We start from the raw sequence: 12,680 nt of genomic DNA, 5'->3' as shown, positions 1-12,680 counted from the left end.
TGTGTGTGTGTGTGTGTGTGTGTGTGTGTGTGTGCTGCATGGCAGTTAATACAGCACTTACTGCTTCCAGGAACCTCAACAGCAAAATGTTTCCTGCACTTTGACATTGATGAAAAACAAATTTATTATTTCCATTTTGGTGTTTTCGTGCTTGTTATACAAGAAGCACTAAGCCTGTATTATTTCAGCACTATCTGTTCTCTCGGTTTCAGCACAGACAAAAATATGTTAGCAGTAAGAATAAATATTTTATATTTAAAATACATTTGAATATTAATTTGATGAATATTCAATACCTATTTATTTGCATGACTAAAACATAGACAATGGATTCAGATGAGATAAACTGTTTGCTTCTGTAAAACAGAAACTTTTCAAGTAATTTTTTCCTCTCTTTTTGCTTGGTGTGCTTTATTTAACCAGAAGAATTTTTTTTTCTTGAAAAGATCTGGGTTTTAATAAGAAGCCATATTTCACTGAAAATGAGTGACAAAGCTGGCATTCCCAAATGACTGCCAGTGTATTATTTTTGTTTATGTGATCTTTCCAAAATAACCCAGCTCCCCTTTTTCTGTCACTGTGCATATATTCAGCAAAGTGCTTCAAAATGCTGCAAAATTAAAGCAGTTTTAGGACTCCTGATGATGCCAAAAGGCAAACAAGAATGCAAAAAGTATCTTTAGCATATAATTTCATTAAGGAATATTCTGAAAAATATACATGGACCAGAGCTAAAATCTACCCCATTACAAAAGGAGAAGATGTCAAAATGTACATCAGTGAAATTTGTAACCTCCTGAAAGCAGATAAACTTTTTTTTTTTAATTTGGAAAGAACTTGCTACATTTTCCTCACTACCAAAGGGTAAACAATAGTGTGCGCAGAAAGAAAGGCAGGTAATATGTCAGCTCTTGCAGCATGTACATCACCTAGTGGACATGCTTTGCATACTAAAGGGTGGGGATCTATCCTGCTACTGCATATCTTCTGCTCACGTTATCAAGTGTTAGTCCTGGTGCATGTTTTCCACATATGTGGAGCTACAAAGCGCACCCAGCAACTCGTGGCTCACCTGCCCCAGCCCTTGCCAAGCCCCGGAGAGGGGGCAGCATTTCTGCAACACAGCACTTCTCATGTCTTTGCTGCACTTCTGTGCAGGGGTCAAAGCAAGATTTATCCTGCACTCCCAGCTAAACGAAAAATTATTTTCTTAAGAAAGTGTATGCAACCTTGGTGTAATCCTGCAGCAGACTCTATCCCACTGCAATCCTCTGCACTGCACAACCTATAAAATGTGTGCAAACAGACCGAGGGGAAAATGAAGTGTGGCCCACACAAATATGTAAAATATACTTGCAAATTAGAGGCAAAACTGCAAAGATGTGGTTAAGGCAAAGGTTTGTGAGTTAAAGCTATCAATGATCTAGCTTAGCATTCTATCTGACTGTTTAGTTTTACACAAATATTTACTGCGTCACTCCATCCAAACGAGAGCTTCTCAAGTGAATGCTGTAGTAGCTATCCACAGCCCTGATCCGGATGCCAAGACCCAATCCAGCTTCAGCAGAAGCAAGAAGCAAGATCCTTGTGCACTTCAAGGATCGTGAAAGCAAGCTTTTGCAAGTGGAAGACAAGTTTATAGAGAAACAGCCCTGAAAAAACAAGGATGGACCTAAAGTCTGCAGTTTGACTGGAAAAGCGTTTGAGGAGCACGAGCTCTGGATGGGAACACATGACAATATGTAACACTCTGAGCTGCAAGGCAGTGACAATTAAGAGGGACATACTTGTCTCTATTTTTAAACAGCAATGAGGTGAGTTGATATTTAAGTTCTCTTCCAAGAATTTCAGTGCAGATGACTGCCCATAGTATAATTATTCACAGTAAAGACTGAGCCATGTTTCAGCTCTGAACATTTGATCGGTCTCTGTACAATCAAAATATAGTCAGATTTGGACAGCCTAGCAGGATATTTCTGACTTCCATGTGCAACTATACTTTTACCAGCCTTTCTCTCACACAATGTCACACTGTGATACACAGTGTAAATCCTTCATATGTCAAATCAGACATGGCATCTACAGTCTGCAGAAAAAATCTGCAGGGTGTAAAGTTACCAAGTATTTGTGAGGTCTACTGTGAGGCTGCATTTTTTTTTCCTTCCTGAAACATGAATTCATCTTCCAAAGAATGTGTTTATTTTTACTTTTTCACACAAAACCCACATCTACTTTCTCTGGGAAATAAACAGAGAAAACAAAAAGGTATGGATAAGAGAAGTTTGCAATAAGTCAGACTTCTATCATCAGCTTTGCAGTATAATGATAAGATTTGGTGGTTACAATCTTTTATTATTTAGGAATCATGTCAATTCTCCCAGCATGTCTAAGAAAAATATAGTTACCATGAAGTAGTTGGCATTTAATGCTTTCTACTACACTTCATTATCTGAGAAGGTTTTTTCCTTACTGGGGACAGTGGGAAATGTCATATAAGATGAGCCAGGGCTGGGAGTTTAATAAGTGATTTCTGTATTTTTCTCATTGCAAAATGAGACCACAGAAGTATATAAACTTCATGGATATTAAATTGCTAATAGTTCAGATTCGATTTTCCAGAGTTTCTAAATCTAAACTGATGCTCCTCCTCTAATTTGAACAGTAATGCCTAGAAAGTTGATTTATCTTCTGGAGTGAATGTACACACTGAAGAGGAAGCATTGTATGGGTTTTTCTTTAAAGCTGTAAACTGAGAATTAGGAGACAGTGTTCAGACCCTGACACTTCATCAAAACATGGTCTGAGACCACTGGCAAACCTCTTCTTTATTTTTCACCTTACACATAGAACAATTGGAATGAAACTGTCATGCCACAAAGATTTTCTAACTAAAGTTTTTATATCTGCTGAAGAAAAAAGAAACTTTGTAAAATTTGCTATCTTTATTTTTAAAAGATTTTGGCCTTGAAATAGATTTCTGTAAAACAGATAGTTTTTAAATTAGAAATCAATGCCAGACTTGTGGCTGCCCACCATTTTTGTAAATTGAAATCACAGTAGACCAAAACATGTCCTGATTTATGATCTGTGGAGCTGAATTTACTCCAATGTAAATTCGACCATGTATTATAAGATACTGACCAGTTCATTAAAGTTCCATATCCTGAAATGTCTGCAGAAAAGGTAGCTTTATCCAGATAATAAATTATATTTAAAGCATATTTTCAAAATCAACCAAAATTTCCAAGCCAGCAACAGAGGCAAATACTGTTATAAATATGCATATAAATATACATAAAAATGCTTATCCCCTTTTGGAAATGTGTATGCCTTTACAATAAACACACAGAATGCTACTTTGCATTCAATAAGACTATTTATGTGTTTAAAATTTAGTATTTGTAAATTTGCAAGATCAGGCTGTGTGATCAGTGTATGTGTGTGTATGTACAGGAATAAAGAAGGCAGCTTGTTTAGAAGTTCTATTCCATGCTCACTCTTCTACTTAACATCTGACATTGGGAAAAAAATGAAGCTAAATGTCCCAGCATTTCTGACAGCTCCAATCCATTATCTGTAATCCGAAGAAAAAAAAAACAAAAAACAACAAAAAAAAAAAACATGCACTTTTTTACTCTGAAGCACATGTAAGAAGTTTTTTTTTTTTTTTTTTTTTTTTTTTTTTTTTTTTTGTGGAGACGCCTTCTTTATATAGTGACAACATGATAGCAGAGATACCAGTTCATTGTAGATTGTGTGACAATAATATTCTCCACAACACGTAGAAGGGAATAACTGATGAATCGGAAAATATATGGATGCCTACCGAAACGATTATGCAATGAAACACAAAGTCAAACGGTGGCATGCTTCTATTAATTGTAGATGATAGTAATTAATTTTCACTGCAGTTGTGATCATGTCGCTGCTTTCAGAAGAATCCAGAATCCCCTTCCAGGAAAGTGTGAAATTGCATCTGGGTTCTTCAAGCCATGAAAGACATTAAATTTCTTTTAAAATAAGAAAGGGAGGCCTTCCTCATACTGTACTTTAGAAAGAGGAAAAAAACAAAGGGAAAAAGAAAATGATAATTGTTTTCTCTAAGGCTATTATCTAATGCAAAAGCAAACAGTCTGACTGGAAATCAGCTAACAGAAGGGGATTAGAGAGTAGATGATCTGAGAGTGGCTTCATTTCTAGCACTGCTGTCTCTTCACACAGTGATGAGACACAGGCAGAGCAGCCAGGAGCTCTCCAGATGGCTAGAGAAAGTGTTTGTCTTGGGTTACTGCAGGGCAGTCTGGACTCTTAAAGCCGGGGAGGCATCATTAGGGAGCAAGTTAGATGTCCACCCAGTAAAAGCGAGCGAAAGAAAGAAAGAGTAGGCAGGCTGCCCGAGAGGGACCACGCTCGCCTATTGTTAACATATACTTGACCCCCACTAACCTCTTCACGACACAGATGTCTCCTACCTCTATCACCTCCCACTGCTTTAAGCCCTCCCCCCCTGCACCTGGGTAGCGGGGCCGGCCCGGCTGCCGGCAGTATGCTGCCTGCCTCGCGCGCTGCCTGCTAGCGGGAGCCGGGCGCGGCGGAGCGGCGGCGGCGGCGCAGCCTCGGGCGGGCTCGGCTCGGCTCGGCTCGGCACCGCACTCCCGGCTCGGCTCGGCACGGCTCGGCTCGGGTTCGCCGCGGGCTCAGCTATGCGTCGGCTGCTCGGGGACAGGCAGAGACCCCGCCACTGACAGCGGCCGCTCCCTGCGCTCCACATCACGTTCGTCTGAGGCGGCGGCAGCAGCAAGAAGGATCTGGGCATTAACTATCTCGACTTGGAGACTTTGCTTTATTTTTGGTTCTTGTCCTTTCCCGTGGAACCAGTAGTCTCTCTCGAGCTGATCCTCCTTTAAAAAAAAAAAAAAAAAAGAGTGAGAGAGTGTGGTGGTGGTGGGGGGGGGGGGGGGGGGGGGGGAAGAGCAGCTGGAGTTTCTCCTCAGCTCGTTTTGACTTTTGTGGACGTGGATCATCTGGACTGGGAAAGGAAGCCGCGCGGCGCTGCTCTCCCCTTTCCCAGCCCCTCTCCCCTCCAGCAGCCCGGGCTGCCGTCTCTTCCCCGAGCAGGACGGGAACTTTTATTTGCAGCTCGCAGCCCGTGGCGAATGGTGGGCATCTCCGGTCCTCTGCAGTGTGAGTACGGGCGCGGGCAGGGCTGGGCAGGGCGCGCCGGGGCGGGGGGAGCCCGAGCCCCTTTTCTTTCCTTTCTGCTCTCCCGCGGGGCTCCCCGGGCTCTGAAGGGCTCCCGTGGCTGTAACTAACCCAGGCGGACTGGGGCTGCTGCTGTGCCCGGCCAGGTTAGCGCTGCATGCAGCCTCACACGCTCTGTACCCGGCTTACAAACTAGCGCTCCGGATACTGCTCGAGAGCTCGGAAACCAAATAACCCAATTTTGCAGAAAATAACCCTGCCAGGCATATATTATAACAAAGCGTCAGATTTCTGTCTAGATTTAGGACTTGCATTTTTCTTTCCTGCCTCCTCTTTCTCCAGGCTCTAGCGCTCGCCAGTGTGAGTTGGAGTGGCTGAAATATTTCTGATGGGATTGTTTTGTTTCGCTTGCTTGTTTCACTGCAATTATACATCTGTGCAGCACTGGCAACATCTTTTCGGACCATTTTAGAAAATATTTTAGGAATATTTTAGGCGGCGCACGTCGCCTTTAGCTGCACCGCAGTCTTGGAAATAGCTTGTTTCTTAAAACGACAGGATAACGTTAGGGATTGCATTTCCCAAACTGCCATACAACGTAACTGTGTCATCTCGTCTTGCTGTTCTGAAGGGCTCGATTCCATAAATTCTCAACAGACCATTGACAAGGGAGATTAGAAGGATGGAAACCACATTCCCGGCCATTTAGACAAGCCTTTGACTTTTGCCGAGTTCGACTCCTTCTGTTAGTGCCAAAGTTGAGAAATTTGGTTTAGTGCAGGGAAGGATTTGCCACCCTACAGGAACACCCCTGACTCCCGTTTCAGAGTTAATTAATAGCGAACTAGCTGTCGTTCCTGTACTCTACTCCCCTAGATGTTAGAGAGAAACCGAAAGTAACTAATAGGACGGAGCTCTTAAATCGTTCATGCTCCAACCAGGAGCTAAAATGTTACTTCCTTCAGTTCACGGATAAGTTTAAAGGAGGGAGGGCGAGGGTATGGGGAGCTGAAGCAGCCTCCCCCTCCTGCCCCCCAGGTTGCAGCCGGAGCCGGGCGCGGCGGGACTGCCCTGCCCGACCGCCGCCGTGCGGAACAGACGCCTCGAAGCCGCTTGGGTTTCTCTGGGAGAGCAGCCCTCCATCTTCCGATCCTGAGCAGGCTTTGCCCGTCACTCCCTCCTACCTCTGCCGTGCCCTAAATCACGGCATGGAGAGGATCAGTCTCTCGCAGCCGCCCGGCCGTGACGCCCGGGAGCCGGCAGCTCCCGACCCGCAGATAGCCTCGGGAGCGGGCTGCGGTCTGCTGAGTCTGCGGCAGCAAGTCGGACCCGAAGATCTGCTTAAGTTTTCCACTGACAATCGCAGCCGGGCGGGCAGTGCCGCCCCAAGGTGCGCTGTGCACAGCTGCGCGCCCGCCTGTGTGGGCAATGCTGACCGCAGTGAGGGCACAGCACGGCGAGGCAAGGGCTGGGCAGGAATGGGTATATGCCTCTTAAAATCAACCTGCGGGAGCTGCCGTGCTGTCTCTGGGAAAGCAGCAAGTGCCAAACACTTGGCTGTTGGCGTAGCCCTAGCTAACTAGAAGAATGTCTTGTGAGCCTTGGTATGTACAGCCAAGCGTTTGCTCTAGCAAGTACTCCTATGCTTAATGTAACGCTGACCCCTTTAACTTTTAACATCGCTTCTCCTAATTAATCTGTTCAGGCCCCAGACTTAAATGGCTGTCCACAGCTGCTGCAAATTGATTTATCCCCGATGGTGGTCCGAGTTGCTGACCAAAGCAGGATTTTCTCCCCCCCCCCCCCCCCCCCCCCCCCCCTCCCCATTTTCGGTCTACTAATCTGTTTTGACTTATTTCCTACTTGCAGTAATGCTTGCATGCTTTTTGAAGGACTTAAAAAATATTTTCCATTGACATGTAGCTAGAAACATAATTATTGTATTTGTAAACACAATATGTTAGGGCTAAGGGTGAGTATAATTTATTTAACTACATCCTTGAAGCCTTACATTTCCGTCTCAATTTCTGCATCCTGACAGATGCAATGGAAAGTTTAAATAAGCAACTTTGTTAACCGCAGTTTGAGGCAATATGTGAAAGACGTTTTTAGGGTTGAATTCTATTGTCTGGTTTTCTGTTCAGCTTTTCTGTTAAGGGCTTAGTGAATCTGGATAGCCGAGAGGATTGAAACTGGTTTCTAATGGTTGTTAAAGCTGATGCTTGACCTTTCCATGGGAAGTCTGAAAACCTCATTCAGTTTATTCTGGGCTGATTTCCTTAGGAAATCCAATATGATCAGGGAATTTCCTTCAGCTTGGCTGGGTGGTAAAAAAGTTACTCCATCTTGTTTATGCATTCTGGTTTTAGCACTAGGTGTTTCTGTGGCTCTCCATCAATAGGAAGATAATAGGAAAAGACACAAGTATGGCTCGTTCATAACTGCACAATCTGTGAAAATATGAAGTTGGCAAAGGCTTTGTTAGGCGTGAGATTCACTGCAGATTTGCTGTGAAGGTTTTTAATTAGGAACTTACAATAACTATGTTTGATAATTGATAACTTTCTTAATGTCAGTTTCACCATATCTGAACCTTCAGTATAATTGCTACTCTTTTCAGTTATTGAGCCATTTTCCTTTGCTGTCATGGGAAGCTCAACCATGCATCAGTGCAAGAAAACACCAAACTCCACCAAAAATCCATTGGACTTAAATTCACTCATGCCTCTGGCAAGCTGGAGCCAGGCAAGAGGTACATGAGATGACAGCAGGACTTCTTTCTGTCCTGTGCTTGAAGGAGGGTGAGTGGCTGGGTTCTTGAGCCATGAGCATGCTGTAGGGAGACAAGAACCATTCTGTTTGTAATGGAATGCAGACAGCAGTGTTAGGTCACTGCTTCCTGGCAACTGCTGCACAAGTTGTTTTTCTTCAAAGGCTTTGAGCTTTTAAATAGTTTCCAAAATCTTTTTAAGTAAAACACTGCCTTCTACCACTTTTGACCACCTTAACGTTAACTTGTTTCGTGCCTAAATAATGGACCAGTAAAACATCACACGGTATCTCTCATCTGTGTACGCTTAACACTATGTATTCTTGTGTGCACATGGAGTTTTATACTGGGAATATTGTTTTTGGAATAATGGCAGAGAAAAATAGCTCCACCTGGAGTGCTGGTCAGTGGATAGTCAGTTCAGGACATTCTTCCCTGTCAAATCGTGTTTCTCACTTCCCTGAAACGAACTTCAGACGACAGGCGTTGAATGCGAAGCTCGCCTCACTGAGGTACTGTGCAGACTGCAAACTCCTCATTGCCAGACGCTTTGGGTGAAATAGGCATCTGCAGTGTTTGCATTGGGGGTGATGGGAGAAAGGGCTTGCAATTGTCATTTTCAACTTTCAAATCCACTTGCCACAGTCCATTACTGTTAAATCTTTAGCTAATTGAATAAGGATATCAGTATGTTGCTATTGCAGGAGCTTCAGACTTTTTAGATTGGGGGGTAGAGGAGAATGTCTTGTTCTTTGTTCTGTAGAAACTTAAGTTGTCATGCAGAGATCAAGAAGACTTAATAGCTGAAATAAAACATGAATTTGGTGTTCTGAAGTGGCTATTTCTCGTGGCTTGGCTAAAGAAATGTGAAAAGATAATTATTTTAATCTGAATGTGTTTAAAAATCTTGATCCATGTAGTTAGTAGCAGCCTGTTCTTTTTCATACAGCCTTTAAAAACAACCTATAACATTCAAAAAGTTGAAACTGACACTGAGTTTAGTGTAAGTAATGAGAGTCTAAATCCTTAAAACATTGACTACCAGGTTACTTTGTCTTTGTGTTGTTTCACAACAGAGATCTAAAACACTTGGTTTAAAAACTGAACTTTTAAGGCAACAGTCTTGGTTTTCCACATAGATGTTCCTTTTTAAATAACTGATTTTAAAATGCAGTTATCCTGTTCTTACTATAAACTTTATTAGTTTAATATATAGTAGCATGAATATATCAGGAAGTAGCAGACTGTGTGGTTTTGTGGATAAAGAAAAATGAACAGCAGACATAAAATCAAAGTCAAAATATCCTGTTCTTTAAAAGCTTTCTTTTATTTCCTTCCCTCCAAATTTTCATCTGAAAGACATTGACTTCCATCTTTTTTTTTTTTTCCTGCCATTGATATGAAAGTTTCCAAATAACGTTTAGACAACAGTGGACATTTTATTAAAGTAAACATTAGTTCAGTATAATGGAGGTAATTGTAAGTGATAAGAGCAGAGCAGGTTATCTGTGCGTTGTTTAAACAGAAGGAGCTATTTTGCACCATTTTCAGTAGCCATCTGTAGAGGAGAAGGGTTTGCACCTGTCTGTCCACACTAATTATAGATTAGGTCCAAAGAAATGAAATTCGAGTAGCCTTTCTCTTACTGAAATCCATAGTGATTTTATTGTAAATGTGTTTTGTGTACAGAGGGTGATGGTTTTTCTGTGAGTAAAAGAAATTGCTGTATGGCTGTTATGTACTTGTAGTTGTAAAGCAGGATACTGCTGCATTAACAAAGGTCCTGAATAAAAATGCAGTGCTCCATTTAAGTCCTAGGCTTCAGTGATGTCTCTAGCTATGCTTAATCAAAAAGGTCCACTGTAGGCTCAGTTATTTAGGTGTATATTTCAGGGTAGACTTTTCAGTTATCATCACTTTCATGTCAATGTACTGGCATGTAGGTGGTCCTTTGCCTGAAATACGAGGCAGAAATGGTTTCATGTTAAATATGTACACACATACGTGCAGAGTGTGTCAGAAATACTTTCCTCTGGTATAACCTGTATTATTAAAGTGGAAAGAGTGAGAAATGCATTCTGAAGTAAAAGGTCACATGAATTTCTACCACATCTGTTTATAGTAATTATGAACATAATTAACATAAGAATTACAAGTGAGGTAATGACAAGCTGAGCTATGAGATATTATACCATAATAGTCATATGTTGGAATTCTCACATTATAGCACACTAGAATTTACATATTCAATGCAAGAAAGAAAATGTTAGATTTTTATCTATTTTAATGCTTCAAAACTTATCTGCCTGGGGCAGATGGACTCTCTGCTTTAGAGGAAGGTACCCCATTATTACAAGAGAGTCAGTTGAAATTAAGATTTCTAGCCTGCAGCTTGGACTTTGAGACAGCTGTGCTTATGGAACGCCACTTCTGTTACACATTTGTATTCTGATTGTATTTATCCTATTAATACACATTGTTTTATTTTTAAATGTGTTTTCACAGCAAACTGCTTGCATTAGGAAGGATCCTGGATTAGTTTTTCTTTAGAGGTTTGTGATTTAAGTAATAAAAGTGTGGTCAACATAGACATAAGATGCACATGGTGGCCCTGCAAGATGAGAATCTGGCAGATTCTAAATTGGTTCATGGCATGATATGTATGTATTTCAAGGAAAAGATCTGTAACAGAAATACCAAAAAAGAGCAGTCTCTAATTTGTGTGTAATAGCTTGAAATAACATATGCAGAAAGAAATCTCTGTATTATCTTGCAGGTTTAATTAATTTCTTTTGAAATGTGTAGAACATACCATTAAGTTTAGGAGCTAAGGTTTCAAACAAGTTGACTAACTTTTGTAATATGACCTGTCTGATTACCTCTAAATATGGTTGTCACACATCTGACAACTGGAAGAAGTTGAGGGAGAAGTGGCCCTTCTTCAGGGTAAAAATACTGGCTGAGGAATGCATAGTAAATCTGACATGTAAAAATCAAGTTTGCCTTCACTGAAAAGTCAAGTCCTGGTTTTGTGATAGGAACATTTGGCCAATTGCTATCTTTCGAAGGGTAAACATATAGAGTGGTTTGTGAAAAATAAAAAAAGTTACCTTGTGCTATGTCTCAGTGATACGGAGAGGTTTTCACATTATTGGATTAGCGGAGGATTTGTGACAGACCTCTTTTTATCTGACATTCATTGCGGTGACACGATTTTCACACACATGCCCTTCCCCCATCTAGGTTCTGGTTTTCACTTTGTATTATGTGTCAAATTCCCTTTATTCCTTTTCTTGTGGAATAAACTGCTATCTTGGACGAATGATTTTGGAAGGAGTTTTGCACTGAACAATGCCGGTCTCACTGCAGCCTGCTGTCATTGTCCTCCTCCCTCCTTCATGGTGCTCCTCAGCTGACGTGCAATGGAAATGCATTTCCTAACAACTAAGTGTTGATTCCCAGTGAGGAACATTTAAGAAACTTTAAAACCCGGATGCATGGAGTGCTGGCTGCTGGCATAGCAGGCCAGTCCATAGCTCGTGTTAAAGTTGTGCTCTTTGACGAGTCCCGACAAAACAGCCCCTCAGTTTTCACAGAACCCGAGTTGTGAAGTGTAGGGACCTACTTGTTATCGCTCATCCTCTGGTGAATGATGCTACCACTTTGTAGCAGCAGTGCTGTGTTAGGGCTCTTATGCCAATGGTGACAATGAGCATGCTGGGTTAGGTGGGGACTTAGCCAAACTGTGCGCAGGTACAGTCTGTGACTGTGGGTACGGTCTGTGAGGGGGAGCCGGGCTGTAGCACAGGTAGGGCCTGTGAAAGGAGGGCCGGGCTCCAGGCAGTCGCAGGGATGATCGCCTTGGGGAGGTGGCGGCCACCTCCGGCAGAGGAGCTTTGGGGAGCCGGCGCTGCGCGACCCCCTGGCAGGGTCCTTATCCCGGAGAGATGTCGGGCAACTTGCAGGGCCGGAGCCGGCCGGAGGGCAGCCGCACGCCGACCCGGGCACCGCCGCCTTCTCCCCCGGTGGGCGGCACGGAGGTGGCGCCTCTCCTCGTGCCGGGCGCGGCCTCCCGGGGGACCCCGGGCCGGCCCCAGCCCCGCTGCCGGCCCCGCTTGCCTCGCACATCCTCCGGCCGCCATCTGGGCCGCGCTGATACCGTAATCGCCCCGATGCACGCCGCCGTGCCGCTCCCCCCGCGCCGGCGGGGCCGCGGAGCCGCGATGCTCCGTCCTTGCGCCGCAGATAAGCTGCGAGGCGCGTGAGGCGCACAAAGCCCGGGCCGCGCCGGCGCCTCCTCGTCCCTCCCGCCGCCGGAAGGTAAAATCTCCACCCGCGGGCGGGAGAGGCGGAGAGGCGGGCGGGGGGACACCCCTCGCCGCCTCACACCGCCCGGCCCGGCCCGGCCCGGCTCCCTCGGCGCTGCGCAAGTCGATAGGCGCGGGGAAGAAGTGAAGATGTAACCACTTATTACCTCTCCCCGGAGCGGGCGGGGGATTTACGGGCAGAGATTAGCCGGTGGGGAAAACGGGATCTGCCTTTTGTTGTGCTTGCCTTTCCCCACCGCCCCCGGGCAGCGCCGAGGGGAGCGGAGAGGGGCTCGGCTGCCGGGCTGTCCGCAGGGAGGGAGGAGGTGACCGCAGAACAAAGGTGGTGACTAAGGGACCCCACTTTAAACACAGCCTAGGGGAGCAGAGAGTGTCTGTGT

Source organism: Cinclus cinclus, chromosome 1 (genome assembly GCF_963662255.1).
Source record: "Cinclus cinclus chromosome 1, bCinCin1.1, whole genome shotgun sequence".
In the NCBI taxonomy this organism is placed as follows: Eukaryota; Metazoa; Chordata; class Aves; order Passeriformes; family Cinclidae; genus Cinclus; species Cinclus cinclus.
The sequence above is the reverse complement of the archived record's forward strand: the minus strand, read 5'-3'. Positions refer to the sequence as shown.